The sequence below is a fragment of the Engystomops pustulosus genome, chromosome 1 (assembly GCF_040894005.1).
Source record: "Engystomops pustulosus chromosome 1, aEngPut4.maternal, whole genome shotgun sequence".
In the NCBI taxonomy this organism is placed as follows: domain Eukaryota; kingdom Metazoa; phylum Chordata; class Amphibia; order Anura; family Leptodactylidae; genus Engystomops; species Engystomops pustulosus.
In genome coordinates, this window is record NC_092411.1 from 100,368,604 (window position 1) to 100,396,035 (window position 27,432).

The following is a 27,432-nucleotide window of genomic DNA, read 5'->3' on the forward strand; positions in this document are numbered from 1 at the left end:
TCGCTGGGTCTGGTTGCAGTCCATTGGCTCCACTGACAGTGGACAGATGGCAGCAATATGGCCCATTTCATGGCATCGCCAGCACTGGATACGGCTATGACCTCTGTCACGAGCCTCACTGGGTTTCTGGGAATCCACGCCCCCCAATGAACCCCCTCCCAACCTGACATGTCTCCCCTTTTCCGCAGTAGCAGTCTTACCAGACGGTTTGGTGACCCTGTCACTGGCACTGCTTCGTGTGGGAGAGGTAAGTAGAAGGTCCTCCGTAGCCCGATACCTCTCTACAGGGGACACGAGTTCCTCAGCTTTTGTGGGACCGGCCTGTCCAACCCACCGCTGGAGCCGAGAGGGCAGAGAACGGGTGAACTTGTCGAGAACCACTCTCTCTACCATCTGTGCTGGGGTGCAGTCCTCTGGTTGTAGCCACTTCCGGACAAGATGGATCAGGTCATGCATTTGGGAGCGTGGGGGTAGTTTTTCTGAGTAAGCCCACTGGTGGACCCGACTGGAACGAACTTGAACGGTGACCCCAAGACGAGCCAGAATCTCGGCCTTTAGCTGGGGGTACTCACGGGCTTCCGTTTCACTCAGATCGTAGTAAGCCTTCTGCGATTCGCCTGTCAGGAACGGTGCCAGGACATCTGCCCACTGCTCAGCCGGTAACTCCTCTCGCTCAGCTACTCGCTCGAACACCGCGAGATACGCCTCCACGTCGTCGGTCGTCGTCATTTTTTGTAAAGCCTTTTGTACTGCAGCCCGTTCGGAGCGCTGGACAACCGGGTACCCTTGCAAACCAGTATGGGACCCCTCAGTAGTCGTCGCTTGTGGTGCTGCCATAACGCCAGAAAACTTTTCCATCATCAGCTGGAACATGGCTCGGGACTCTTCCTGTTGTTGCTGAAGCATGGCTTGCTGCTGGCGGGACCTCTCCTCCTGCTGCTGGAGCATGGCTTGCTGCAGCTGTCGATTAGCCTGGGATTCTTCCTGCTGCTGGTGGGACCTCTCCTCCTGCTGCTGGAGCATGGCTTGCTGTAGCTGTCAATTAGCCTGGGACTCTTCCTGCTGCTGGCGGGACCTCTCCTCCTGCTGCTGGAGCATGGCCTGCTGCTGTTGCCGATTAGCTCTGGCCTCCTCTTGCAGGTATTTAATAAAGTCCTCCATCTTGGCTTTATCCTGCACTTTGCCTGCTGCTTTCACCCAGGCCATGCAATGTTGCAGGATGTAGCCAGCCTTTCAGGTGTGTGTCTTTTTTGAACTGCCCGCAATCCGAAGCACCATATGTGGGAGATTTGGCCCAGTAGAGACCGTGGTAGCAGGGTGCTGTGATGCAGTTCACGACAGTGACACCAAAGTACAGTCCAAAACAGGTCTAGCCTGTGTTTATTTCAGCAGGAATCAAAATAAAACAGCCTTCACATTCAGGCATCAAAACAAAATAATATCCTACCCGTCAGGGTGCTAACTAAACAATGGTTCTCTGACTCACCACTAACAAAATCACTTGGCTGCTCCAGGCACAGAGGTCAGTGCTGTGTGCTCTCCAGCCTCCTTCCAGAGAGAGACAACATTCTGAGCTCTGCTGACCGGCTTTATTAGCCTGATTGGCTGTTCCCACCACCTGTGTCCAAGGTGCTGGACAACACAACCTCAGCACTAAGGCCTTGCATAATAGCAAAACCTAGGGGAAACATACCGCCCATCCACAGTTAACCCCTTCAGTGTCTCACACCAGGTATACCATTCATAGGTCTAAGATCCCCCCCTCATAATTTTGCATTATTGGCCTATAGAGGTAAAGTTGGCAGTACAGATGAAATACATTAAAGATGGAAAGCATGGAAGTAAGACTCTCTGGGCATGGCAGCAGCTGAGCACATAATGTAATGTGAGCACCTGGCAGGACAAGGCAAAGAGGGATGTGATACAATGGAGGCCTCAGCTGTTAATCCATTAAATGGAAAGCAGCAATGCCACAAAAAAATCTGTCTGATATTTGCTGCTCGAAAGGTGCAAGAGCTATAAAAAGGGAACCACTGTGGTCTCTATGTTCAGTTGACAAACCAGATTTGGTTAAATAGGACCTCTGCTGTTACCACCGGGTATAGTAGATGGAATTCTAGTTTGCAGTAGCTAAGAAATTGAAATGATGAATATTATGTAATATTGATAGACATTAATGGTATTTTATGGAGGAATATGTACAAATGGAGGTTTACCATGAAGTGTCACGTAGGTTCCAAGTACCAAAGAAATCTCCAGCTGGCCATGGCTGAGAGGCAATATTAGCCACTAAAGGTTCAACAAAAACATTCTGATGTTCTGTAAGATTATCGCTTGTCTTGTGTGTTTTTGTTAATATTCATATAAAAAATCTTTATTGCTGTATAATGATATAGTTACAGTAGGTGTAATAAAAGAATTGCACAATGTATGACTCTAGATGACCCAAAAACACTATTTTATGAGGAATACAATTACTTACAATCAATTCAGGGGAGGTTGCAGGTCCCCTTTAACCTCTTACTCATGTATATTGTTTTAGTAGTGACACCATATTGGCTTTGAATGTCGTTCCACCTGACCTGCAATGTGCCAGTGGGACATTGTAATAGATGATCAAAAAAATCCCCATATACTACCATACTGAAGTATGGAAGTACATGGTAGGATCAATCAGACAAAAATGTAAAAAAATAAATAATCAAATCACCCGCTATTCCCTAGAACTCAAATAAAAATAAATAAACAGTAAAAACCATAAAAGTGTTTGGTATCAACGCATCCTAAAATGTGTGATCTATTGAAAAATGGCACCCAAAAGTCCAAAACGCCACTTTTTCACCATTTTGCAACACATAAAAAATGTTATAAAACGTGATTGAAATGCTGAACAGTCCTCAAAATAGTATAGATGAAAACGTTATCTCATATCGCAAAAACTGATATATCACACAGCTCGGTACACTTAAGTATAAAAAAGTTATTAGCGGCAGAAGATGGCAAAATAAAGAGTTTTTTGTACAGAAGGTTTTATTTTTTTGAAATGCAACAAAAACACAATAAAACCTACATAAATTCAGTATATCCCTGATTTTACCGACCCAAATAATGAAGTAGACATGTCATCTAAGGTGCACAGGGAAAGCCATAAAAATTCAGCCCACAAGAAAATGGTTTAAATGTGTTTTTTCCCTAATTTCACTGCATTTGGATTTGTTTCCAGCTTCCCAGTAGGCAGCATGGAATATTAAATACTGTCACTATGAAGTGAAATTTGTTACACAGAAAACAAGCCCTAGCACTGCTCTTTGCATGAAAAAATAAAAACGTTATAGATTTTTGAAGGTAGGGAGTAAAAAATGAACACACAAAAACAAAAAAGGGCCTCGGCGTTAAGGGGTTAAGCAGCTCTAACTACTGTATTTGGCAGGGTATCATTTGTGTACCTTTCTTTTGAAAGAGAAAAGGATTGAGATGTCATTTGACACATAGGGACAGAGCATCGGAATGCACTCAAGTACACCGGCCTATTCCTAGTGAAGGTAAGTGCAAGCTCCGCAACACATTTTTTAAAAAATGCGGCGGTTTTTCCGAATCTGTTTGGTTTTCGTTCGGCCACGCCCCTCGATTTCCGTCGCGTGCATACCAGCGCCGATGGTGTATTAAACACTGCAAAATTTATCATGTAAAAATTCCATAACAGTAGTACTGTTTTTTATAATTTTTCAAACAAAATTAAATAAATAAATTTCACATAACGCAAAATGGAGCTACTAAAATCTAACATAATCTTCTTACATTTGTTATCCATTGACTGCTTTCTTCCAAAATCAGATTTATGTCAATTTCTATACAGAATTAGAAAAACAAAATATCTTGAATCATCTGCAAACATCAAGAAGAAGGCTTCATTAGAGTCAATAGGATTTTTGGGGCTCCATTCCTGCCTATTATGTAAAACATTTGGCACTTTTTTCATTGTACTGCTTCTTTAACAACAAAAGCGAGGAAGTAAACATAGCCTAGAATGGTCATGTAGAAAGTTGCAGTGCAGGGATTTCTGCCTCTTGCTCCTCCCACTTGCATTACAAGACCAATTCAGAGACAGGCACTTCCTGCCATCAAGCAGCGTAGACTTACTTTACAAGTTACAGATAAAATAAGGTCTTTATCTGGGAGGGAGGCACGTAGCTGTGGCGACAGTGTGTGTTATAGGTGAGTTAGCAGAACTGAGAGTGTCATTGTGTGTTATATTCATCTCATGGATCTCATCATCTCTCATCTCTGATTTGTCTCATCTCTCTTTCTGTGTCAAATACTAGTACAATGTTCAGAAGCTAATAAAAAGTGTAGATAAACCTTTACCTTGATAATCTAAGCACATTGTCAGAGCACAGCATTTCATAGCACATAGGAATCATGAAGTGTCTGCACATAGAGTCTCTGCCAACACTCTCAAATCACCATCACTGAGAAATTTGAGAACTTTTTTTCATGGGCAAACCTCCTTTAGGGCTAATAAGCATAATTTTAAAAATTGATTCTAGGAGGAAGAAGGCCATAGGTAAGAAATATACAAAGATTACCATAGCCACAGTTCCTGGTAAGCGTCCCTGGTTTATCATGCTTCATTTTGATGATATATTTACTTTAATAACAAGCTCTACAAATATGTATGTCATTCTGATTTGCTAACTTAAATTTGGTTATGTATGTTCTATAAAGCTACATTTACTAGACCAAACTGCACATAAAATGGAATTCCCTGTTAATATGTGACATCTACTGACTAAGTTTTAGTACTGCACTTACTTTCGTCAGCTTTTGGCTTCCTTTCCCAAACTTTTACAGTTGGCACAATTCAGTCATGCAGGTAACTTCATCATACCCAGGCTATTTAAACTCAGACCGCCATATAGATTATTAAAATTTTATCACTCCAGTGGTGGTGTCCTGTATACCACTCCATCCAATGTTTGCTGATGTTAATGCCCAGGAAAGATTGGTACTTTGCAGTTATTGGGGCAGATTTATCAAGTTGTCTGAATAGTCAGAATATTTCTAATATAGCACAGCTCAGCTTTCATTTTACCAGTGCTCATGAATATTTTAAAGGGGAGCTGTGATTGGTTGCCAGGGGCAACTAGAAATATTCTGCCTTTCAGACAGCTTGATAAATCTGCCCCATTGTGTTAGCAAAGTATTGGCAACTTTTGCACTATGCACTTCAGTACAGCCAGTCCCTGAGTTACGTACAGAATAGGTTCTTTCGTTGAATTTGCATGCAAGTCAGAAATTTATATTTTATCATTGTAACTCCAGACAAATTATTTTTGCCCCTGTGACAATTCGATTTTCACATTTTTTTTGTTGTCACAGGACCAAGAATTATCAATAAAGCTTCATTAGATACCTTACAGCTGATCATTGCAGTCTGGGACTAAAGTAAAGCATTCAGAGGGCTTCAGCAGAGGTCATTGGGGCAGAGAAGTCCGTAACTGGGGGTCATCTGTAAGTTGGTTGTCCTTAAGTCAGGGACCGACTGTCCCTAACTACCCAAAGCTTTTGCTCAATGTTTTCATATTCTGTTACAGTTTTTAGAAAAAACATACTTGAATGGGTATTTTGGGAATATAAAAGTCTGATACAAAAACCCATAATGCTATAAATAAATGTGTATAACAAAACTCAGTGTCGTTAGTCACAAAATGGAGCTTAAATAGATTTATTTTATGATTCACAAAATGGCAGAGATATCACCAAGATGGCCGCCACTGGAAACTACAAGTTCCATGATCATTTAGTTCTCGGTAACTCCTCCTCCCTCTTATGCTCTACTCCCAATGATGATGTAACTGTCCTGCTCTGTTACCATAGTAATGATGTGTAACTGCCATCACTGTACATCACCTCACTGAGATGATGCGTCACCACAACACTGGTCATACTGGATGCACTGCAGCCAACAGACTACAGCCAAACATAGTGGTGATCACATGACCTGCCCAGGCAGGTGCAGGGCATGTGATGTGGACATGTGGCCGGTATTCATCTTCTGTCCTGTGTTTGCACCTAATAGGAGCAACATGCTAAACATCCATGAGATATGTAAGCCTCAGTTTTAGCATTCAGTTGTAGAGTTCTAGTTTATGGGACTACTGATGGTGTACGCTATGTGTATCCATAGGATCTCAGATTTTTTTTTTTTATCAAACACAATAACTCCCATGGTGTTATACATTTAAAAAGGGGTTCAAACGCATTTATAAAAAAAAATAGACTGAACTGGCCCAAGGGGAAGGAAACCCTGTCACCTGGGGCCTCACAGTTATGTGACGTGGCATCACTACAGGAAATATTTTTCTGCATTATTCTAGTAGGACTTCCTACAGTATTGTATATAATCCAGGTGAACCTGTCTGGGCTCCTCCTACCCATATATAATGTATATCTCATACTATGACTGTTCATTCACGGATTCTATACTGTTTCCTCTGCTTTACAGTGGCCAGTGCTGCCATGAACACCAGCCATATTCTCTTCATCTTCCTCAGCCTTTGTTCAGGTAATTCTGATATTTATCGGTATCATTGATATACTGTATAGCACATTGATGACAGTGATAGAACATCCTATGTCCATGTGGTACACATTATTCTACCAGGATTAATGTAACAATCTACATGTTTAATCATGTTATGAAGTACTCCACATGAAGCCTTTATATGAAGATATTATTTCATGTGGATATTTGTGTTGCAGGAGAAGGCGCTGAAGACTATATTGAGCCACTGGTGTCCCATATGATGGTTGAAGTAGGCAGAGATGTCACTCTCTCCTGCTCCTTTTCCAGTAGTCACTTTGGAACCTATTATCTTCTCTGGTACCGTCAGTATTCTGGATCAGCTCCACAATTCTTATCATTTAGCGCTAACCGGGGGGTTCATTCTTATACTGACCCAACTGCTGTTAGAAGATTCTCATCTGAGGTGAAATCAAAGCTCACAAACCTTCTTATCAGTGATGTGAAGACAGAAGACTCAGCCACCTATCTCTGCGCTCTGCAGGCAGCACAGCGTCACACATGTAACCTCTCATCCTACACATACCTCATACTCACAAGCTTGACAGCCATTGAGAAATTGTTTATTTGGTTTGTCAGTAGAGTCAGAGACAAAGCCTGAAAAAACATTTTTCACTTACCACATATGTCTGATAAAGTCAATCTGATGTTAAAGATTTTGCACCTATGAACCTTTTAATTTTTTGGGGATTTTTCATGTTTAGGCAGCCAACAATAATGTATTCATGTATCTGTCAGTACAGCATTCCTCAACCTCAACAAACAGTCCTGGATCGCAGCCAAAGAATTTTAACACTCTATGCTTACCTCCAGCTTCTTCTTCCACAGCTCTGCAGCTCTGTCTTCACTTCTTGGCAAAGCAGGCAGAGGCATGTCTAATGACCCTGCCCGCGTGCACACTATGATGCAGCGGTGTTTCAACCCCGTGAAGTCATAGTGTGTGGGTGCCAACAGGGTGCATAGAGGTCACTCTGCCCACTTTGCCAGGAAGAGAAGAAAAAGGAGCCGTAGGAAAAAGAAGGTGGAGGTAAGTATAGAGTGTTTTTTTTTTAAAGGGTGTGCTGCTCTGGACATTTCATTCAAGGAAACCTACTATCACGGATCTACCTAATAAGGTAGATATAATGGCAAGTCCTATACTTTTTATTTCAAAATTTTGAGTAGCCGATATCTTGATTAAAAGTTTATCTTGTATAAAATGCAAATTACATGAAGAGGCTACTGGGGTGTGGAGTACCCGTGCCGTGGAACGGAACTCCACGTCCCAGTAGCCTCTTTGTAGCCCTCCTACCCTATTTCCTGTATTTTACAGGCTTATACTCAAGTCAATAAGTTTTCCCAGTTTTTTTCTTGGCCTAAAATTAAGTATAAAATTATAGTTCAAAATGTACAGTATTTATATTTTTTTCCTCATAGGCAAAAGGCCAAAGAAAAAGGGATATGATAAAGGGATATTATAGGTGTGTGGGAGACTATAGAAAAAGGGGAATTATAGTGTCCCATTTTCTGAAGCGCCTTCTTAAAAAGCCAGGCAACAGAAAAAGCAGCACTTTCAGGAAGGACTAATTAAAAGGGGGAATTTTAGACTAGAGGCTACTGGAAATGACATATTATATTGTTATATGGGTTTGGTGTTAGATATGGGGTATTTGGGGGGCAATTTTTTGGGTTGTGGACCACTGCGTTAATACACATTTTACACTGGCCTTCTACAGTTACATGTTTTACTATTTCATGCAGTTTGGTGATTAATTGGTTGAAGGTGCTGTCTCTACCTACAGAAGACTATAATGTTACAAAGCTTCACTGGCAGATTTCATTTCTTTGTTAAATAAAGTGTAGATAATTGGTGTCACTGTAACAAAATGCAATCATTTCATTTTTCATCCCTCACATTGAACATCATTTACACCTGAACAACGAGTGGCATTAAAGCAAAGATTATAAACATATAAAGCAAAGCGTGTCATATTACAAAAATGGGGCTGAGCCAGAAAGTGGCTTCATCCTTAAGTGGTTAAATATTTTAATTATGTTTTCATTTTGTTAAAACCTGGTGAGATGCAGGTGGTCCTACTGGTTGGTTCCTTGGAACTTTCCAGAGGTTGAACTCTAAAGTCTATAAATTGTTCCTGGGTCTACACTTTGCTTATGCAAGTTTACAAATAAGTTTACAAATATGTTAACATACTCACGCTACCTTGTGGTCTGAAAAGGCAAGCTCTTTGAACTTTATCATAGTGAATATTAATCAATTTGATTAATCAAAAAATGTGAATGTTTTACGAGAAATTATGAAGTAAATGGAAGATTTTATCCAGAAAACTTGTGTGGTCAGTTTTGCTCTTGGACACTGTTCATTTGAAGCCTATCACACTCACTAACTGGATGAAATCCTATGTCCTATCTCTGTCTGTTATCCGGCAAACAGCAGATATTTACCAAGCTCCAGGCTTCTCTGCAGTCTTTTTCACCCTGTAAATAAGATGGCGGCTGATGGCTGGTTCAAGCAGCAGAATTTTTATTTATTAACTTATTTCTTAAATTATTTTATATTGTCCCCTTATAAAAAAAAATGGCTGGACCATTCTACAACCTCTTGTGTCACCCCCTCATCCTCATAGTCTGTAAGCTCTTGTGAGCAGGGACCTCACTCCTATTGTTCTATATGACTGTTGGTACTCTGTAATGTTATATTATACTTGTATATGTCCTCTATGATTTGGAAAGCGCTTTGATGGCGCTATATAAATAAAAATGATTATTATTATTCTCTTGGTGTTAATTCTAAGCAGTATGTGTGGAGAAAACCAGGCACTGCTCATCACCTGCCAAATACAATCCCAACAGTGAAACATGGGGGTGGCAGAAGATCATGCTATCGGGGAGATTTTCAGCTGCAGGGACAGAATGGCTGGTTTCAATTGAAGGAGAGATGAAAGTACCAGATGTGGTACAGAGATATCCTGGATTAAAACCTCTTCCAGAGTGGCCATTCTTGACCAGCCATCCAAAGCCCATCCAAATCTGCAAGGAAGAATGGCAGAGGATCCCGAAATCCGGATCTGAAAAACTTGTTGCATCATTCCCAAGAACATTCATGGCTGTACTAGCTCAAAAGCTACTTATACTCAATACTGAGCAAAGATTCTGAATACTTATGAACATGTGATATTATTGTTTAATAAATGAGCAAAAATGTCTATATTTCTCTTTTTTATGTCAAGATGGGGCGCAGAGTGTACATTAATAAGCAAAAAGAAACAAAAAAGCTATTGGCTGTGATAAAACATTGAGTGAAAAAATTAGAGGGGTCTCAATACTTTTCTTACCTACTGTACCTGGATGAAAGGTGGCAAAGTTTTTCATTGCTGGGGATCCGATCACTGGAATAACAACCTCTCAAGAGAATTAGGGTTTCTATTCCACCTTGTGTTCAAGAAAGTCAACACGTGCATTCAGATCCCCTTGTTTTAAGGATGATCACAAAACTCACAGAAAGGTCCATTTTTTTCCAGAATGCTCACATATGGGCAGACAGGTGCTCTTGTATATCCTGGAAGAATGACAGAAAGCCATCACCTTCCTGTTCAAGCATTGAACCTCTGTTGCTGTTTTGCACAGTTAATGCCATCAGGACCAATGTGATTACACCATTAAGCCAAGCAGTTTCAGGGCCATACAGCAGAAGGGCAGTCGAAGGGGAAAGGTGAGTATTAGGTTTTTCTTTTTAAATTAAGAGCAATATGGATGGGAAAAGGGCTGTAGCTACTACAAAACTGGGAAAAATGGCAATTTCCACTCCCTGTGATCAGATATCCATGATTCATCTTTTGGGTGTATACACTGCTTTCTGTGGTCTATTCATAAATAACTGGTAGTTGACATTATTTCTGCTCTAGTTTAATTTTTCTGGAAAAATTGGAAAATATGAAATTGCAGCCAGTTGCAGTTGTTCTAAAGACGTCAGCAGCGGCCCAGCACTTGAAAGCCACTGATGAGACACTCATCGTAATTTTCACCTGTGTTAGGGTGCAATCACATATAGCAGTTTCACTTGAGTATACAAAAGAGGACGTACATAACATTTATATATTTGATGGCACCGTTATAGGATCAGAACAACAAACAAGGTGTCAGATTGGTTGCATGAGGGCCTACAGTCCCGGTATCCATGATAGGGTTTGTCAGTTTTCCATCATGGTGTCTGTCATTTCTATATATACATTTTTCTACCAATCTGTGTTTATTGTGAAGAGTGAAATGTAATGTGGAATGCATGTTATTGTTAGATATTCATGTAGCAGAAGTGTGCCATCTAGGGGTTTATATACATATTACAACTGTGGCAACATCCATAATTTTTGTCAAAAATAATTATTTGAAGGAGTATTCCAGGAATAAGCATAATTCATATTCAAATGCATTAAAATATAAGCCAATATGTAATTAGTTGTTATTTAAAATGTAGCTCCCCTACACAGAAAAATGTTGTGGGCATACATTATAATGAAGAATTAAAATGCTACTGGCTCTTTAATCAGTCCATTGATTTGTCCCTGTGGAGCAGACACAAGACAGAAGATGGCCGCTGGTCACATGTCCACATGAGATGTCCTGCAGCTCCCTGGGCAGGTCATGTGATCATCACTCTTTTGGCTGTAGTCGGTTGGTTGTAGTGCTTCCAGTATGGCCAGTGTTTTGGCCATGATGGCAGTTACACATCATTACTATGGTAACAGAGCAGGACAGTCTGTTACATCATAACTGGGGAAGGGCATAAAAGGGAGGAGCTGTCTATAACAGAAAACTGAGGGATCATCGGAGTTGTAGTTGTAGTTTGTGGCCATCTTGGAGATAATTCCACCTACTTAAGAAAGCCCATAAAATTTTTTGAGTCATAAAAGCAAACTATTTTAGCTTTGTTTTGTGATTACTGACAATGTGTTTTCTTGTATTAATTTATTGATAGCATTATACTAATATGGATTGCTACATTAGTACTGCTGAACATTTTAAACATTCAACATTTTTTTGTTGCTGGTTCAATAATTCAGCATTATAATTGCATGTACAGTAATTTGATGTATACACTTTTTTTAATTGATTTAGGATTACATATTTATTTCACTCTTTGGTCATTTCACAAATGATTTTCTAATGTGTTTCTAGTAAAACATTTTATTTTTCTCTGTGGTCTGGCAGACCACTTGTAAAATCTCAACAAATGGTTTTTAGCGTGTACACTCCCACATCTAGCAGATGAAGGGAACTTTTAATTAGGTCACTGAACAAAAAACGGGGGTGCATAGCGACACCCAAAAACCGTTTGGATTCACAACTGGTGCCATATAAATATCCAAATACTTTATGATTTTTTCTATTAACTGATTTTTTTCAACTTTGATGACATTATATTATTGTTGCAATCATTTCAGGCTGTAAGTTTTTTGCATTCAATTACACACTGCAATATGATACAATTTCCTGTCACAATGTATCTGCTTTACAGTATATATCTGTATCCCCAACACAAGAATAGAGCTTTCTTATGAATTGGATAGACCACTCTCGGCTCCTCCTACACATAATGTATATATGTCTCATTCTATGACTCTTCCTTCACCATATGCTGTACTGTTTCCTCTGCTTTACAGTGGCCTGTGCTGCCATGAAAACCAGCCATATTCTCTTCATCTTCCTCAGCCTGTGTCCAGGTAATTACATTTATCTGTATCACGGATATACCAGATAGTACATTAAAGGCAGTGATAAAACATCCTATGTTTGTGGGAGCTATAAACTAATCTGTACAACATACATCATAGTTGACTCCTTGTGACATCTTGTGATTATGATGTTATATATACATTGTCTTCTGCAGGAGAAGGTGCTGAAGACTATATTGAGCCACTGGTGTCCCATATAAAGGCTGTAAAAGGGATGAATGTCACTCTCTCTTGCTCTTTTTCCAGTAGTTACAGAGAAACCCTTTATCTTTTGTGGTACCGTCAGTATCCTGGAGCAGCTCCACAATTCATATCATATAGAGCTAATCAGGGGGTTCATTCTTATACGGACCCAACTGCTCGTAGAAGATTCACATCTCAGGTGAAATCAAAGTTCACAAACCTTCTTATCAGTGATGTGAAGACAGAAGACTCAGCCATCTATCTCTGCGCTCTGCAGGCAGCACAGTGTCACATATATATCCTCTCACCATACACAAACCTCTGACTGTTTTCTCTATCCCGATAACAAGTCTTCCATAGTGTGTATCCGTTGTATTACTAGGACACCGATGGGGCAGATTTACTTACCCGGTCCATTCGCGATCCAGCGGCGCGTTCTCTGCGGTGGATTCGAGTCCGGCCGGGATTCAGTAAGGTAGTTCCTCCGACGTCCACCAGGTGGCGCTGCTGCGCTGAAGTTCCCCGAGGCCCGCTGGAATGCCCTGAAGTTCACCGGCCTATTCCTGGTGAAGGTAAGTGCAAGTCCCGTGACACTTCTTTTTTTTTTAAATGCGGCGGTTTTTCCGAATCCGTCGAGTTTTTGTTCGGCCACGCCCCCGATTTCCGTCGCGTGCATGCCAGCGCCGATGCGCCACAATCCGATCATGTGTGCCAAAATCCCGGGGCAATACAGGGAAAATCGGCGCAAATCGGAAATATTCGGGTAACATGTTGGGAAAATGCGAATCAGGCCCTTAGTAAATGACCCCATTAATTTGGTTAAAAATGTTTCTCTCACTTTTTCTCTCTTTTCTCTAACCATGATAAAAGAGTGGTGAAATGGAGCTGTTGAATCATGTTTTCCATTACACTGTATAACAATGTTTCCATAATAATAATAGATGGCAAATGAAATCCATTTCACGTTCACCAAAAGGTCCACAATTTGAAGGTTAACCACCTCACCAATAAAAAAGGGCATTCAAAAAGTAGAGGATTTTTCCATTGAATTCCATTAAATAGTAGCCGAAAAGCTACATAGCTTTTAAATTTCACTAAAATGGAACATAACTGTGAGATATACCAGATACAAACTGTCTGCAAATGTGTCATTTTCCACATTATTAAGGCCAGAAGAACCCCCCCCCCCCAATTCTGTTAAACAGTGTGAAATGTTTAACAGTTCAGTTAGGAATAGTCTGGTATTTTTCTTATTAATTTAAGGGTAGGCCCCAGAAAAGATCTTCTTTGGTGCGCCCAATGTAGTCCAGTCCGACACTGCAGTGACGCTATGATGAATGAATACATACAGTGCCCCCTCTAACCGCTTCCCGACAAACCCACGTTTCACCTTCCTGACTCGGCCCATCTTTTAAAATCTGCCCTGTGTCACTGTAAGTGGTTATAACTTCGTAACAATATATCCAGGTCATATCCAGGTCATTTTGAGATTATTTTCTCGGGACCCATTGTACTTCATGTTCATTGAAACATTTGGGTGTTGTATTTTGCATTTACTTTGGCGAAAATTTGGAAAATTCTCAACTTTCGAAATTCAAAATATTCTACTTTTCCAACATAAATAACTTGATAACTAACATCTCCTGTATGTCTGCTTCACGTTGACATGGTTTTTGTAAGATGTTTTGAGCCTTTGAATTATAAAAGCCTAAATAATAGGCCCCATAAACCCCATAAATTACCCTTAATTACCATTATAGCAACTACACCCTTCAACATATGTAAAAAAAACTTTTATGAAGTTTTTCAACACTTTCATTGTTTTAAAGTGGTTAAAAAAAATGTGAGTTACCCCATATGTGGTGGTAAACTGCTGTATGGGCACACGTCATGGCATTGAAGACTATACAATCTTTATTTCTTTTTGGTAATTTGGACACATAAGGACTTATTTTCTACAAGATTAGATGCACTTTACAAATACTTCATTTTAGTCGTTCATTAGATTACTGATGGGATTTTAGTAGCTCTTGAATGTATGGAGCAAAATAATAATATGTTATTTGTATTCTATGGACCACTATGATTATGCTGATACCTCATTTATATAGTTTTTTAAATAGTTTTACAATTTTACTGACAAAAAACTAACAGAAAATCTCATCTTTTCATAGACATAGCTTTAGTTTAGGTTGACAGAGCCCTTTTAGGGATTATTTTTTACGTGTTGCGTTTTTCGTTTCAGTGGTACCATTTTGGGCTACATAAGTTTCTTTGATCACTTTTTGGAACATTTTTTAAGCGATTTTTATGAAACATTTTTGGTAAGTTTTAGAGTTTTTTTATACAGCGTTCACCAAGCAGGTCCAATCTTTCCAATTTATTGAACAGATTGTTATGGATGCAGCAATACCAAATATGTGGGGAGTTTTGTGATTTTGTACTTTATTATATTGTGTATATGGAAATGTTGTGTTTAGGGGCTGGTGCAGTACTATTATGTCAAGCGTCGAGAAGGGGTTAAGTGGGCCTGATCATCCCTACTTAAGATACATGTGTCCCATAGTGTGGACATTTGCCACTTTGCATTCATGCTGTGGAACTTAAATTTTGCAGTTATTTTGCATTTATTTTGTACTGCTGATTTTTGTGCATGTGGATCAGATTTTTTGATGTCCTATCCAATATGTTTCCAGGTATGGGTTTCCTCAATTCTGCATCTTTGTATCAGTTTAGAGGATATGAGAATAAAAAACTTTATCGGGAACACATCCGATAATGGCAATGGCAATAGTTGTGTGATATATTTTGTGGAAGATTAAAGGGGTTGTCCAAAACTGCAAAAAAAATCTTGTTGCCTGGTGAGGCTGATTAAAAAAATAAACATTTACTTAAAGGGAACCTACCACCCTTTTTTGGGCTAATCCTCACGTCCCGGCTATCTTTTCGAAAACTTTAATACTGGGATATGTAAAATTTTTTAAGCGGCTACTGGGGCGTGGAGTAGCCGGACATGAGGCTACAAGTCGCGGCTACTCCACGCCCCAGTAGCCTCTTTACTCCGCCTACCATTTAATCTTCAGTGCGCAGCTCCTCGTAGCTGCGTGCCCCCGTCCGAGTCCCCCAGCATGCGCAGAATGCCGGGGACTCGGACGAGGGCGCGCAGCTACGAGGTTAAATGGTAGCTACGAAGATTAAATGGTAGGCGGAGAAAAGAGGCTACTGGGGAGTGGAGTAGCCATGACTTGTAGCCTCATGTCCGGCTACTCCACGCCCCAGTAGCCTCTTTAAAAAATGTACATATCCCAGGATAAAAGTTTTCTAAAAGATAGCCGGGAAGTGAGGATTAGCCCAAAAAAGGGCTATCCTCACTTCCCATTCATCCAGCTACCACCCGATCTACCTTTATAGGTAGAATCGTGGTGGTAGGTTCCCTTTAAAGGGCAACGTGGTAGCTCAGTGGGATCCTGGGTTCAAGTCCCATCCAGGTGAACATTTACAAAGAGTTTGTATGTTCTCTCTGTGTTTGCATGGGTTTTCTCCCACAGTCCAAAACACACCGGTAAGTTGCTTAGATTGTGAGCCCCATATGGAAAGGGAATGATTTGGCAAACTCTGTGCAGTGCTGCATAATCTGTGTGTGCTATATAAATAATGGAATTATTATTATTACCCCTGCGGTCCATCCCGGCATCCAGTGCTGCCATCACTTTGGTCCTTGCCGCATGTAAACAAACAGGGGCATGGAAGCTGCACTTCCACGCTGGCCACACTCCCCCGCCCACATATACAGACCTTGGAATAGGGATGGGTGGGCGGAGCCGGACAGAAGCTGAGGGGCTTCCATGCCCCTGTTTGTTTACATGAGGCATGTTCTGGACAGATAGCAGCGCGAGAAGCCGGGAGGGACTGGGGAGATAAGTATATGTTTATTTTTATAAGCAGCCCCCTCCCGGCTACCAAAGTTTTTTTTTTTTACAGTTTCAAACAATCATTTCAAGGCTTTGTTCACCCAATTGACAAGCTGTGGAATGTCAGAGTTGTGAAAAAAAATATACTCGGAGTTTTCATGCGTCAGGCAGCCAAACCCTTTTCATAATGGATACAAGTCTAATGGAGTCTTTTTATATGGATACAAGTTTTTATTAACAAAATATACACACAAATATGTTTACAGTGTCAATTCCAAGGATGTTCTTTGTGTATTAAATCAGCTACACCCACATCCTACCCACAAACCACCTAATCTACAGATGTTCCACATAAAGAACATTTATTGCGGAGTGTCTGCATTATGAAAGCTGCCATGAAGACGCCTGCTCTCTTCATCATACTCCTTGCAGGTAATCTTCTATTAATGCAATAATGTCATAATGCAGTTTTATCAGTTTACAGGGCCAATCTGTATATAACACTGAACTGAATTCAAGAAACTGGGAATTATTATCAGCTACATTGACGACTAAACCAGGATATCATATACAGGCAGTCCCCGGGTTACATACAAGATAGGGTCTGTAGGTTTGTTCTTAAGTTGAATTTGTATGTAAGTCGGAACTGTATACTTTATCATTGTAACCCCCAGCCAATTTTTTTGGTCTCTGTGACAATTGGATTTAAAAAATGTTGGATTGTCATAAGAACCAGGATTAACACTAAAGCTTCATTACAGACATCTGTGATAACTGTTATAGCTGTTTATTGTAGTCTAAGGCTAAAGTACAGTAAATTACCAAAATCCAGAGGTCCGTTTGTAACTAGGGGTCGTATGTAAGTCAGGTGTTCTTAAGTAGGGGACCACCTGTATATCATCACATTCATTTTATTATCCTTCTATCTGATCACATAAATCATATATAACTCCAACTTTATCTGTGATATATCTGTAGATTTTATTAAAATATTATAAAACAATTTAGGAAAATAGTCATAAATAGATTGAATGTCCTAATGTGTTTTGTGTGTTATTTCAGGTGTCCTGGGGCAGTACTCTGTGCATCAGGACCTGTATATTTCTGTTACAGAGGGAGCAGCGGTGCAGATAATCTGTAACTACACTGGCACAGAGTATAGCCTGCAATGGTACCAACGTGTCAGCGGTCACAAAATACAGCCTCTTCTGATATTGAGAACGAATGGTTATGAATCACTTAAACGTTTTACATCGTTTCTGGATACCAAGAAAAAGTTCACATTTCTCTACATAAACCAAACACGAATGGAAGACTCAGCAGTGTACTACTGTGCGCTGGAAGCACTGTGATAGATACCTACTGGGGCACAGTGCAAGAAGCTGCCAGAATCACTTATCACATGGACAGAGGACCCTGCACATGCAGTATTAGCCAAATAATAACACATTTTACAGTGCAGAGACAATATACAAACTGTGCTACCCGCAACATCAGAAAAAAGTACCAGACATTACCCAGAAAAGCAAATCCAAGACCCAGATGCCTCTACGATGCATTAAAATCCTTAATTTCAAAGTTAGGAATATGAGCACTGTCATTATTAGTAACAACTAAGAAGTTGTGGTCAGTTCTGACTGTGACATCAGAGGGGTTAAACAGCCTCTATAGGTGTCATTAATTTCATTACATTTTCATTACACTAGGAGCCATGCATTGAGTTAATACTTGATTCTTGCACTCATCGCAAGGACTCATGCATGTTGTACTGTTGTGGTGCATATAGGAGTGGTGAATATTTCCAGCATTCTTGATTTTGTAAGAAATGCTGACAGGGAGCTCTGATAAAATTTAAAAGTTTTTAGTTGAATAAAAAAAGGTTTAATTAGCACCAAAAAGAAAAATGTTACAAAGTTTTGAAAAGAAATAAAATAACCCAGCAAAAATAAACAATAAGAATTTATTGAGCAATTAAGGAAATTCAAAAGCAAAATGAAATAAAGTTGCCAAAACAGAAAAATGTGTGTAGGTGATGTGTTAAGAGAGCTTGGTGTCTGCAAAAAAAAGCCCCCCCCCCCCCCCCCTATCAGTTTTAAAATCTGAACTCTCATAGACTGCCATTGTAAGCCATATTCATCCATTATGCTCTGTAACGGTTCACCAAGACAACAGGAAGGTACCTGGGAGTACCCGGGAGGAAAGTCCCTATGGGAAGAGTCCGCAGGGAGGAGTCTGTGGACCAGTGAACCCTCTGGACCACCGCGGGAGATGATATGAGGCCTGTGGTAGCAGCCAAGGTACAGGGATGTGCAGTAAACAGTCCAACCCTGGGATGACAGCAGGAACACGAAGGACACTGGTAACGCTGGCACAGACTGAAGACACCGCTGGACTGGAAGCCTGGAGGGCACAGCAGGAAGCGTATGGAAATCCTGGAAGACAGGACACACCAGGTGCGTATAGGAACGCTGGAGACAGGAGAAACGGAGGCGTCTGGAAAAGCTGGAAGACAGGACACACCAGGAGCGTGTGGGAACACTGGAGACTGCAGACACAGAGGTGTCTGGAAACACTAGAGGAACACGGAGGCGTCTGGAAATGCTGGAAGACAGGAGTGTCTGGAAATGCTGTTGGGCAATCACTTCAACAGGAGCCAATGTGGGAAGCCAGGTGTGGAAACCTTGGAAGTTCCGCTAGAATGCTGAAGATCCGGCCAGGAAGGAAGGGAGGTGCCGAATTATAAAGGCTGAGCCGGATTAGCCTGTGCCAATCAGGAGGACGCTGGCCTTTTAAATCCTGAGAAGTCGGCCCTAGCAGCCGGAGCGCGTGGCCTGGAGGGAAGGAGGCATGCGGCCTACACGCCGGGAACCGGAGCACAGCCAGGAGAGGTAAGTCCGGGCAGGGGGACGGGGACAGGCATACAGCGGAGCTCACCGCAAAGTGGAATGGACTTGCTGCAGCCGGATACCATCAGGTCACTCCACAGGCGCAGCTTTGCTCGCAGTGGTGGCCAAAGCGAGGTACAGAATCCGTAGGCAGGATCAGAGTCAAGGTCAGGACAGGTGGCGCAGGATTGAAGTTGATGACATAGCAGAAAGTCAAGACAGGCGGCAAGGAACCGAGGTGTGGAACGTAGCAGGAGGTCAAAACGAAAAACGCACAGAAATCTCAACAAGAACACTAAGAGACACAAAGATCAGGCAGGGGTCACAGGAAGTGGCAGGCTATTTAACAGGTCAGCGGCTGCTCAGCGCCAATTAGCAGCACACTGGCCCTTTAAATCTTATAGAACCGTTACACGCCCTAGGGGAGATGCCATTGTAGCGCGGAGAGGTAAGTAAGGCTGCAGCAGGCACGGAGGCATATAGGTGCGCCTGCAACCCAAGACATGGACATGCAGTGGCACCTGTGACACACCGGATAAATGATTCTTCTATGATATAGACTTTTTTATCCCTTTTTTATGTGACTTATATACCCCAATTTAGAGCACAACGGCCAGTTGACGCATGACTAATTGTCTAGGTGGGATTCTTCCTTCCCTTATCCACAATGATCAGGTAGACTTTTTGCGTGCTTTGGAAGCTTGGGATAACACTAACAAAAAGCTCCCCTTGATCTCCAGGGACAAAACGTCCAAACAGCAGATGTATAAAATATGATGCACTCCTCATGCAATGTGTTTTTTATTCCACCAGTATTCAGACAGGCAACGTTCCACCTTCTCAAAGGCATTGTCAATACACCCATTGTTTGCTGCATGTGCTGCTCCAAAATATTTGTCGTTTTTTATAGTTCAAACAGCAGATGTGTCTTCTTTCAGTGGACATTGGAGAGTGGAGAGGGCATTTGACCATGTGTACTGGGGATTACTGTGGGCTTTATTGCATTTCCTGGGGCTGAGGCTTTATACTCAGGGAACGTCATAGACTAGGTTTTAAGCCGAAATTTTAATCCTGCACTCTCCAAAATACACTTAGTAACCACCATATACACGAGCCATCGTCTGCTGGCTGCTGTGGCAGTTGGAAGCTGAGCCGTGATTGGTTGCTACTCTGCCACAGGTCATTATGAGCTCTGAGCTTTGATTGGCTACTATAGACAATGGGGGACATGTATCATTATTTCTTCTAGACAAAATGCCTCATTTTTGCGACTTTTGTCATATTTGCAACTTTTTTGCGACTTTTCACCTGTTGTTTTTCAAGTATGCCTTGGTCTGCTCCTTGTGCAGTGTGTCTTATTTATCTTAGTTTCCCAGATGTTCTGTGCAACTTTTCACTTATGTATCACTTTTTTTACTTATTTTTGCGACTTTTTTTGGCGCAAAACTGCACCTGGTCCAGGGCAGGTGCAAAGGAAGTTTTTTTTCATGGACCCGATTTTAACATGTAAATTGGAATTATTTCACATGCTTTAAATGTTTAACATTTTACACAGTAACCTGTTTTGTCAAAATTCTTAAATTTTTGCATTTTTTTTTTATTGGTTACTGCTAAGGGTGAGGTCAAACGTAGAGGTTTAATTGAGTTTTTAATGCATTTTGAAACTAATTACAACAGCTGAGGATAGGTGATTTGCCTTATTTCATTACTGTTAACATTTGTGCTTACAAAATGCAATATAAATGCTGCATTAATGCATGTGTTAACATTGCGTTTACTATGCGTTTTGTACATTCAAATATTAACAGTAATGTAATTAGGAAAATCACCTCTCCTCAGCTGTTGTAATAGATTTCAAAATGCATTAAAAATTAAACATGTTAAATCCCAAATTAACAGTAGTGTCCTTCGCTGTATATAACCACCTCACATGGCTTGTATCCTCTCCTGTATATAGTAACCCCCTCACATGGCTTGTGTCCAGTCCTGTATATAATCCTCCTGTGGCTTGTATCCTCTCCTGTATATAACCCCTCACAAGGCTTGTGTCCTCTCCTGTATATAACCCCCTCCCATGGCTTGTGTCCACTCCTGTATATAACCCCTCACATGGCTTGTATCCTCTCCTGTATATAACCCCTTACATGACTTGTATCCACTCCTGTATATAACCCCTCACATGGCTTGTATCCACTCCTGTATATAACCCCTCACATGGCTTGTATCCTCTCCTGTATATAACCCCCTCCCATGGCTTGTGTCCACTCCTGTATATAACCCCTCACATGGCTTGTATCCTCTCTTGTATATAACCCCTTACATGACTTGTATCCACTCCTGTATATAACCCCTCACATTGCTTGTATCCACTCCTGTATATAACCCCCTCACATGGCTTGTGTCCACTCCTGTATATAACCCCTCACATGGCTTGTATCCTCTCCTGTATATAACCACCTCACATGGCTTGTATCCTCTCCTGTATATAACCCCTCACATGGCTAGTGTCCTCTTCTGTATATAACCCCCTCACATGGCTTGTGTCCTCTCCTGTATATAACCCCTCACATGGCTAGTGTCCTCTTCTGTATATAACCCCTCACATGGCTTGTATCCATGCCTGCATATAACCCCCTCACATGGCTTGTGTCCTCTCCTGTATATAACCCCCTCACATGGCTTGTATCCTCTCCTGTATATAACCCCTCACATGGCTTGTATCCACTCCTGTATATAATCCTCACATGGCTTGTATCCTCTCCTGTATATAACCCCCTCACATGGCTTGTATCCTCTCCTGTATATAACCCCTCACATGGCTTGTGTCCTCTCCTGTATATAACCTCCTCACATGGCTTGTATCCTCTCCTGTATATAACCCCCTCACATGGCTTGTATCCTCTCCTGTATATAACCCCTCACATGGCTTGTATCCACTCCTGTATATAACCCTTCACATGGCTTGTATCCTCTCCTGTATATAACCCCTCACATGGCTTGTATCCATGCCTGCATATAACCCCCTCACATGGCTTGTGTCCTCTCCTGTATATAACCCCCTCACATGGCTTGTATCCTCTCCTGTATATAACCCCTCACATGGCTTGTATCCACTCCTGTATATAATCCTCACATGGCTTGTATCCTCTCCTGTATATGACCCCTCACATGGCTTGTATCCTCTCCTGTATATAACCCCTCACATGGCTTGTATCCACTCCTGTATATAACCCCCTCACATGGCTTGTGTCCACTCCTGTATATAACCCCTCACATGGCTTGTGTCAATTCCTGTATATAATCCTCATGTGGCTTGTATCCTCTCCTGTATATAACCCCCTCACGTGGCTTGTGTCCTCTCCTGTATATAACCCCCTCACATGGCTTGTATCCACTCCTGTATATAACCCCCTCACATGGCTTGTGTCCACTCCTGTATATAATCCTCACATGGCTTGTGTCCACTCCTGTATATAACCCCTCACATGGCTTGTGTCAACTCCTGTATATAATCCTCATGTGGCTTGTATCCTCTCCTGTATATAACCCCCTCACGTGGCTTGTGTCCACTCCTGTATATAACCCCCTCATGTGGCTTGTGTCCATGTGGATTTGAGACATTTGCAACAAAAAGTCTCAAATAGAAGCCAAAATTTGCGCCTTCCAGGATAGGAAAAACTGAACATGTATCACAAGTAAAAAGACATGATCATACATAATGTGAAAAAACTAGCCGCCAAAAGTCTCTAAAATTCACCTCAGAGAGACAAATCTATGATACATGTGCCCCAATGAGTATAAGAGTATTTGTGAGGTAATATGGATAGGGATACAGAGATAGAGGGAGATTTATCAGACATGTCTGAGGTAAAACTGTTCCAGTTGTCCATGGAAACCATTCAGGTCATTTTATAAACAGCTGACCAGAGATGGTCAGAGACGGTCAGTGCCAGAGACAGATAGACACAGACAGAGAGTCAGAGACACTAATGCCCCTACCACACTTGCGTTGCAGATCACATCAGAGTATGATCAAGGTGCGATCAGGGTTTGGTCAGTGAAAAACTGATGTTTTGCATCAGAGTGCAAACAGTTTTCAGTCAGTGTTTGTTCAGTGTCTCAGTTTTTCACGCGCGTTTTCAATGCAATTTCAATGCAATTTCAATGCATTTTTCATGCGCAGATAATGACTGAGCTCTATCTTTTCTATGGCAATTGATGCGTGAAAAACGCATTGCACTTGCAAGCGTCTCAGAGTGCAATGCGTTTTTGATGCATCTCCATAGACTTGTATGGTGTGTTTTTCACACGCGTGACTTGCAAAAGTAGAGCATGCTGAGATTTAAACGAGTGTTCAAAAAAAAAGCATGTGTGCGCTTGAAAAAATGCAAGTCTGAAAAAGCCCATTGATTACAATGGGTCAGAGTGCAATGCAAGTTCTGCGCGTCAAAAGCATGCACCGAACACGCAAGTGTGGAAGGGACCTAAGAGATAGAATCATTCAGAGAGAGAGATAGATACAAATAAAGTATTTTTTGTTAGCCCATTCTATTTTGTTAGAGCAGTTATTTACTATCCAGGGCAATGCCAAGAGTCCGAGAGCTACAGCAAGTAGATAATATTAATGAAAACAGAAAAACATTTAGGGCTCCAACACTTACGTGTCCAATAATCTTAAAAGCTATATCTGTAATGAAAAATATTAAAAAGTTTACCGAAAAAATGAGTGGGAACCATATGGAAACAAAAACCACGCAATATACAGTACACAAAAGTGGGGTGATAGAGGTGACACGTTTTGGACTTAATAGGGTACTCATATCTGGTATAAGTAAGGACCAGTAATAAAGATAAGGTCCTTCATAGGAGGGTGATAAATATATGTATGTGCCCTCATATCATTTTAATACAAAAGGGAAACAACTTAGTGGGGGTCATTTACTAAGGGCCCGAATTGCTTTTTTCCCGAATATTACCATTTTGCATAGATTTTCCCAGAATTGCCCCGTGTTTTTGGCGCACGCGATCGGATTGTGGCCATCGGCGCCGGCATGCACGCGATGGAAATCGGGGGGCGTGACCGTAAGAAAACCCGATGGATTCGAAAAAAACCACCATATTTTTTTTTGTCGCTTGATGAACTTCAGCGAACTCAGACGGAATTCAACGCAGCAGCGACACCTGGTGGACATTGGGCGCACTACCTTAGTGAATCGCCGGAAGACCCGAATCCTCCACAGAGAACGCGCCGCTGAAACGTGAATGGACCGGGTAAATAAATCTGCCCCAATTTCTTTGTTCTTCTAATCATCATATTATCTGTATGTATTTATATTCTTTGACAGCAACATCGTCATGAGAGAGATCTGATTGGTAGATAGCACTTAACAAGGCAGACAAGAAGAGATCAGCAGTGTCAGTTCTTGTTTCTAGCAGTGATCTCCTGCTCCTGTATTGTGCTTGTATCTTCCTCTTACAATGTGGAGCCCTGCGTCTTGTAATGTATGTGCTGCCTTCTCCATCACAGTTTATTATCTTTCATGTAAGTATAACAGAGTTGTTCAAATGTTTTTGTATTTTTATCAATATTGTACAGTATTACTTTATTATTACTATATAGAGTAAGTAACACAATGGGGCACATGTATCATAAGTTTAGCTTTGTCTGTCTGGTTTTTGGGACTCTTTTTATGGCTTTTCTGCAGGTCACATGTATCTTGGTCTTGGTCTTTTGGTGAATTTGAGACTTTTTAAAACAAAAGTTGCAATCACTTCCAAGCTATTTACTACACCTGGTCAGGGTATTCTATAGATTTGTGCCAACTTTTAAATATGGATTCAGGTGATAACTCAGGGAACACTGCAGAAAACTAGGCTATGGTGAACTTTGAAAGGAGAGCACAAACATTGTGAAAAGTCTCAAAAATTAAAGCTAAAGGCAAGCCATAACTTTAATACATGTGCCCCAATGACTAGTGTTCATTTTATAATTTGATATTATCACTTTATAATATTATTTATTTGATTGACGGCAATAAACATGTTTTCTCATAAAGTTAATTATGGATAAATTTTGCTCCTTTTTAAATTTCATATCTCAATTTTCTCTTCTGTTAGGGAGAGCGCTGGGAAATGTCATCAGTTCTGATACCCAAGATGTGGAGGCTAAGGCTGGGGAATCTGTAACATTAACCTGTAGCTATTCTACTAGTAGCTCTTCTCCATATTTGTTCTGGTATCGTCAGTACCCCCACCAAATCCAGTATATCCTCAAACAGGGAGCCAAAGGCTATAAAACTTATAAACACAATAATCCAGATCTAAAGTCTGAAAAATTCCAATCAGAGACCAGCGATACGACCACATCTGTAACCATCTCCAGCCTGACTGCATCTGATTCTGCTTTGTACATGTGTGCTCTAAGTGATGGTGCACAGTAGTGAACATGAACTTGGGTGCAATGTTAAAAATGCCACATGTAATACAACTTTACTGCCACTAGGTGGCAGACTACATTCACATTATATATCACATTGGTTTTGTCACCTGAATTTTATATTATCTTCTTATCTATCGTACTCATTGTATAAATCTCTATACGTGTACACATTTTTAGTTCGCTTATGAGGGATTTGCATGTAACTGAACTTTTAAAAGACAATGGGTCCCCAAACAATGGGTAATATGGTACTATCATCTACCAGTTATTTATCGGAGCACTAGTAGATGATAGTACAATATTGCCCAGGGCCACTTCTGCCATGAGGCGAGGTGAAGTCCCTGCCTCAGATGGCGAACCCCATTTAAGAGCGGAATTTTGCCGCTGGTAACACAGACTTGCCAATAGCTGGCAGGTCTGTGCCACCTGTAAAATAAATTAAATCACCGCCATTGCGCCTGTGCACACCACAGCGTGATGACGTCATCACATGCCGACCTGTGTCCCTTCACAGACATCGCGGATGCTGGCTGGGGAAGATGAGGGAGCTGCATAGGAGTGCTGAGTGGTGAGTACAAGGGTTTTTTTTTTTGTGGGGCTGAGGCTTAGGCAGTGTATACAGTAGGGGCATTGCTAGGTCATCCTCCCCTCACTCATCACGATCTGTGTCCTCAGGACACAGATCGTGATGAGAACATGAGCAGTCACTGTTTTCCCCAGCAGGACCTAGCCTTTGGGAGAATAAGACTCCTGGAGGCTGAAGGACCTTTGATGATGCAATGGTCATATGACCTGCTGGGGAAAGCAGTGCACACACAGAGAGAGCTGCATCAGTGAGGTGAGGGAGGAGACATGACAGGCGCTAGGGAAGGGGGAGGACATGGGGGGGGGACATTACTTACTGGGGGGGGGCTGTGTGGGCACATTACTTACTGGGGGGGCTGTGCGGGCACGCTACTTACTGGGGGGGCTGTGCGGGCACGCTACTTACTGGGGGGGGCTGTGTGGGCACACCACTTACTGGGAGGGCTGTGTGGGCACACTACTTACTGGGGGGCTGTGTGAGCACACTACTTACTGGGGGGGCTGTGTGGGCACACTACTTACTGGGGGGCTGTGTGGGCACATTGCTGGGGGGCTGTGTGAGGCACATTACTTACTGGGAGGCTGTGCGGGCACATTACTTACTGGGGGGCTGTGTGGGCGCATTACTGGGGGGGCTGTGTGTGGGACATTACTGGGGATCTGTGTGGGGGACATCACAAGGGGGCTGTGTGGGCTCATTACTTACTGGGGGGCTGTGTGGACACATTACTGGGGGGCTGTGTGGGGGACATTACTGGGGATCTGTGTGGGGGACATTACTGGGGGGCTGTGTGGGGGACATTACTGGGGGGCTGCGTGGAAACATTACTTACTGGGGGGCTGTGTGGGAGACATTACTGGGGGCTGTGTGGGCACACATTACTTAGTAGGGGCTGTATGTGAGACATTACTGGGGGAAGCTGTGGTGGAAATTACTTGGGGACATTACTGGGGTAGCTGTGGAGGAAATTACTGGAAGGCTGTGGGACACATTACAGGGGGTTGTATGGGGGAAATTTCGGTGGGTTGTATGGGAGACATTACTGGGGGTAGCAGTGTGGGGGACATTACTGGGGGTAATTGTGTGGGGCACGTTACTGGGGGGATGTATGGGGCA

The 27,432-nt window shown here is 41.8% G+C and overlaps 2 long non-coding RNA genes across 2 annotated transcripts; both read left to right on the top strand.

The window, feature by feature from the left end:
* The first annotated feature begins 5,995 nt into the window (after positions 1-5,995).
* LOC140079970 (uncharacterized) lies at positions 5,996-7,216 on the top strand. The gene is made up of 3 exons (XR_011849908.1): positions 5,996-6,108; positions 6,506-6,565; positions 6,763-7,216. It is a non-coding gene; the product is annotated as an uncharacterized lncRNA (long non-coding RNA).
* A 5,004-nt stretch (positions 7,217-12,220) lies between these two features.
* LOC140128427 (uncharacterized) lies at positions 12,221-18,369 on the top strand. The gene is made up of 3 exons (XR_011855143.1): positions 12,221-12,300; positions 16,673-16,838; positions 17,469-18,369. It is a non-coding gene; the product is annotated as an uncharacterized lncRNA (long non-coding RNA).
* The last annotated feature ends 9,063 nt before the right edge of the window (positions 18,370-27,432 follow it).